Raw genomic sequence first — 5,556 nt, forward strand, 5'->3', positions numbered from 1 at the left:
GCATATTGTCAGGATCCCAAGTGCCCTTCTTTTTCTTCTTGTCCCCATCATTTTTATTGCTTGGTTTCATAATGTACCTATAAACAAGTAAATATAGTCAGTTATCAACTTTTGATAGTGGCCGGTACTGTAGGAAATGGATTATATTATTATTTACAATAGTGGCAAATAATGGACGCGCAAAGTGTTATCAAAACATATGTTTTTAAAAGATAGATAATTTATCAATACATACCAGATTTTACTTTATTGTAAGTCATCCGCAAAATTTCTAAAATCACTCATGAAACTTTTGTTGTGTACTGAATGCCGGCCGGTACTGTAGGACTTTCCCCTACTGTGGCTTTAAATTTTCCTACAAATCATACATTGACTTTTAAGCTACCTACTTTTTTCAGCATATTTTTAATTCTCTGAAAAACCATTGATCTTGCATCCTCCAGAAAATGTTTAAGATCTTTGTGTTTTAAATTTACTATACTTCCGGTTCTAACTCGACTCTTAAAAGCTGATTCTAATTCTTGCCACTTTATTCTATCAGTTTTTTTTTCTTATAATTTGCAATACATTTCCCCCTTTTCTCATTTCTTTTAATTTTAGTTTTAATGCTTTTAAAATTCCAACTGTTGACTGTATATGCATTTTCTGACCTATTGACAAGTCTAAATGCTTAAGCATATTATTTAATATACGGATATTTTTCGTGCAAAACTTGATCCACTTACTTTAAAAAAAATTTTTTTTCTCCATCAATAACTTGTTTACCTGGTCCATAATGGAGATGATTCTTCTGTTCTGGTTAAGATCCTTTTTTCTGCCAGGTGTGTGTCTTCTAGAAAAGTTTTATAGTCGCAATTGATTGCAGAAGTTTTTCGCTGCTGCTCCGATGGTGATTGAGAAGCTACTAAAAGAAAGTCTGATGTTAAACGACTTTATATCAAAATTTTATGGACATTTATGGAAATTTTGGAAACTTTGATAATTTATGGTTAGTAAATAGTTCTCAAAAAAATTTGTATGAACTAACCTCTCACAACGTTTTGTGTGCCTCGTTCACGACAGCCAATTGCACCCTTCATATTCACTAGGTGGATGAAAACTGGAAAAAAATTCTAGGAAACATCCTTTCTTTTTACTCACAAAAATTTTCACTACATTTTTCACTTCAAACAAACACTAACCTTCTTTTGAACAGACACAAGGTTTTCTATCTTCAGTGCACAGATCGAGTATGTTCGTAATAATTTTTTTAAGAATGTTTGACAAAGTTTTTATGTTTAAGTATATTAAGCACGAAAACAGTACAAATCACTGTTTCAATTTTCACTTTACTTTTTTTTAGGTTCGTGTATTCAACAACAACAAATGCTTGATGACAACTGAGGGAGATGTATGCAAAGCGCCCCTTCATATATGGACATTTGCTATCCTTATCTAGTAACATATCTCCCTCTTTGTTAAATCGTTCTAAAAGGTTCTAAATTATATTCAATATGTGTGGCATATAATTTTTTAATATCGCAAGGCGTAATGCGTCATTGAAAAAAACCTTGAAGTTGTTTACGAAAAAAATGCACAGTAATTAAAAATTACGGACCAGCAAAGAACATTCAAGAAGCTTAAAAGCATCAAATAAATAAAAGGCAGGTATTTGTTAAAACAGGGTATTGCGACGTCATCGGAATGTTGTTTTTCTCATTTAACCTTGACATAGGCATGTGATAACCTTGAATCTTGTTTCTATAAAATTCCAGCTACACATAATTTGGCAATATTATGCTATGACGTCATCAGATCTTCCTAGAATTTTCTAGTAGCTCTTACGCATTAAAGAAATAAAGGCAGGATTTTTTTGTTGAAAGTATCATCTATCAGGAAGCAATAATCAAAACAGAATGACTGGTACAAATCCACATATCAAATTTCACCTGCATCTTTTGCACTTTTAACGGATGTCTTATCTGGAAGGAAGCAATAAATCATCCTTGTTTTTCTCGTTTAACCTTGACACATGCACTTGATAACCTTGAAGCTTGTTTTTCACATATTTGACCTTCGCACAATTGCGCAATTGTGACGTCATCAGAATGTTCTCGAAGCCTGTGACGTCATCAGAACATTCGTGATGCCTACCTCACACACATACACACATACACTCACTAACACTAATTGGTCCAGAACCGGCCCTCCCTAACTGATGAGACGAGATTTCCGTCTTTTTTTAACTCAGCACCGATGACAATTTGCTTTGTGGATGATGAATTCAGGCTGTATGTGATCGCATGTAGCATTGGATTTCGTGGTGTACGAGTATAAGGCATGATGAATATCACACTGAAGCTTGTCACAGACTGAGTGATAATTGAGAAACTGCACTCACTTATACATTTTTCTTCACAAATTCAACGGAGTTGAAGCATCCACCCAAATATACCATTTTAAGTTGATGATCTTCGCAGGCTTTCTTCATTTGCATGAACAGATTTTTATCCTCTTCATAGAGTTTTGCCATTCTTTGAGGTAGAAAAACGGTGAATTTGTTTTCTATGATTACAAGCGTTCTCGTTCAATGTTTTGTTTTAGCCTCCTTAATGTCCGTTATTTCGTATCCCTTGTTAACTTTTAGATCTGTCAGCTTCTTTGTTGGAAGAAAGTCTTCACTACGATCGGTTTTGTTTAGTTTTGGGAAATCCATTTCTTCTTTTTTCACTGCTTGGTATCTTCAATATTCACAGTTTTTAATTTTTTCATTAAAGTTTGTAAGTCACTTCGCACTTGTATCACTTGTTTTAGTTCACGAATGTTATTTAGAAATATGTTTAAGCGATTTTTTAGCGCTTGTTGCCTTTCTTCTTTACAACCCACCGCTAAATATTCTTGCTCCTTCACGGTGTAGTTTGTAAACAGAATGGCAAATTGAAATCTGGCCTTGATAACGTAGGAGCGGCAATTAATTCGGATTTCAATTATTGGAAGGCCTTTTCCTGGTCTTTCTCTCAATCAAACCTCCGGTTTTTCTTCAATAAATATGGTCTTCGAAGGTTTCACTGACTACATTAATGTGTTCCATGTACGCAAATGCATGGGGCTCAAATTCCGGTGTTATCAGTCGATCCAACAATCGCTGAAATGTTGCTGGTGCCCCGGATAACCCGAATGGCATTCGATTGTAATGATAAAGCCCCATGCCAGGTCCTGGGAAAGAAGTGAATACCTTAAACTTATTGGAGAGAGGAATCTGATGAAGTGCTTGGCTCAGCTCAATCTTACAGATATATCGCGCAGATGACAGCTTGTCTAAAATGGTGTTAATATTTCTCATTGGGTATGCGTTTTTTGGCTACCTCCTTTAATTTCCTTAAGTCGATACAGAGCCTATACTCTCCGTCGGACTTTCTAATCATCACTACCGGGTTACACCATTCGCTTTTACTGGAACTTATAATTCCCTCAGCCTCAAGCTTTTGGCGGATTCTCTCAATGACTCTTCAACCTTGGAAGGAAGACGCCGAAAAGCTTGCCTGATGGGAGGACTTCCCTGAATGTCTATATAGTGCCCCACCATGTCTGTAGCAGGAAGCTTAGTTGGCATAGCAGGAATTTTTCTTTTAAGAAAATCTTCCAAATAGTTGGCCTCGGACGGCTATAATTCCTTTATTCTAGCACATGCTTGCTCGACTGAATACGAGAGAAACATTAACGTTTTCCGCACGATTAACTGATAATTCAGAAGGCAAGATTGCTAGATAGAATTAGCTGGCATCATAGGTGCCTCGGCAAAGACGGGATAAAACCCATAATTAAAATAAGGCGAATAACTGCTTAAACTTGGAGGTGCACCAAACGCTTGTGGTACAAGAGATTTGTGAATATCGGGAGGACCTACTACAGCACATGCGTTACATGGAGTGCTGTTAGAAGTTATTATTTAGGGCTCCGGTTGATCGATCTTCAGTTTTATTACCGTTATTTTTACCACGTCCTTTTTCACCTCGCCTTTTCTTGTTATTTGAACTATTTGAAATTGTCCCATTATTAGTTAAATCGGAGGTAGTAGGTTCATTCTCCGTAGCAGTCACCCCTTCCGACTTTCCGGCGGTGTTACGGTAGGCAAATTCGGGTAAAACACTAACCTAGCAGGTGGAGGGGGTACATAGGCCTAACTTATCATTTTGGATGCTTCGAACCTTTTCCCAGCATCTTCCAATTCCTCAAAACTACGATACTCTGTTTTAGGAAGGGCCTCTAAATACTTAGGTTGCAAATTATTGATTGCGATCTGCAATTACTCCCTTTCCGATATCGAAAGATCGTAATGTTGAAAAATTAGGTGAAGGTTTAGCAGGTAATCGGATATAGGTTCGTTTGGACCTTGTATCCTTTTTCGCCCCTCATCCCTGACTCGCATTTGGAAATTCATTCCCCCATATCTACGCCTAAAATCGATGGTAAATTGTTGCCAATTATCCCATTTATCTTGGTGGAACCTATACCAATGTTGGTCAGGAAGTTTTAGCAAAAACGGTAACGCTCTGAAAAGATCCCTATCCGACAAGGAACTTCCCCTTCTACATTCCTCAGTTTGTTTAAGAAATTCCTCCGTACTACTATCGCGTTTTCCATTATAACTGATATTCCACTTCCTCACGATCGAGTGAATATCATCCCTACTCCTTTCTCCCAAGCCCGTTGGCAAACCGCTCAACGGGTTAGGGTTTGACATTTGTGAAAAAGGGGGGCTAGCCAAAAAACCGTGCGGAACATTGTCTAGGTGGAAGGGATTACCAGTTGGCAAGAAGGGATCTAAAAATGGGTTAGTGTTACGTAGAGTAGCTGTAACATAACTTGCATTCTAATCTATATCCTCTCTTAATGCTTCAAAGTGAGGAACGAGGCTTTCTGCCGTTGAGTCTACTACATGTAAATCGGCTTTTGCGATAAAATCAGCAAACTGAAAATTCCAGATTTGATTAATATTATTTAATAAAAATAGCGGGAAATTGACTCTAAAAGAAACGATTTCGTTTTTCGAAGAAAAAAAAAATAAACTGCTGGTGGAAATGATCTACACGCCTGTTTTTTAACTATTTCTAGAGTACCTGAATATTTATAATATGAATATAAAAATGTCTTCTTTTCAAACAGGAAAAGTCAATACATATTCGCGTCTAAAAAGCCCAATTTGAAGACAAATTTTAACGGTATAAAAAATGATATTGTAAAAAACTTGAAATTTCGATATTTTTGAAAAATTTGAATAACTCTGCAACTATTTAACACTTGCTTCAATTATTTTAAAGGTGAGTCAGCAAGGTATTTTTCTAAACTATAAAGGCATTTTTAGAATTTTTTCCCTGCATTCTGTTCGAGCGGAAAACTTGGTACAAAAAGTAACACAATTTGAAAAATCAGTAAATACTTACCAACATTAGAAAAAATGATTATTTACCCTACTTTAAGGGGTTACACCACTGTAGAGCACGGAAAAAAAGGCATATTTCGGGAATTTCCGTAGGCCAAACAAAAAGAGTTATTCAAATTCTGTAAAAAGTATTT

This window comes from Belonocnema kinseyi, chromosome 7, assembly GCF_010883055.1.
Source record: "Belonocnema kinseyi isolate 2016_QV_RU_SX_M_011 chromosome 7, B_treatae_v1, whole genome shotgun sequence".
Lineage (NCBI taxonomy): Eukaryota > Metazoa > Arthropoda > Insecta > Hymenoptera > Cynipidae > Belonocnema > Belonocnema kinseyi.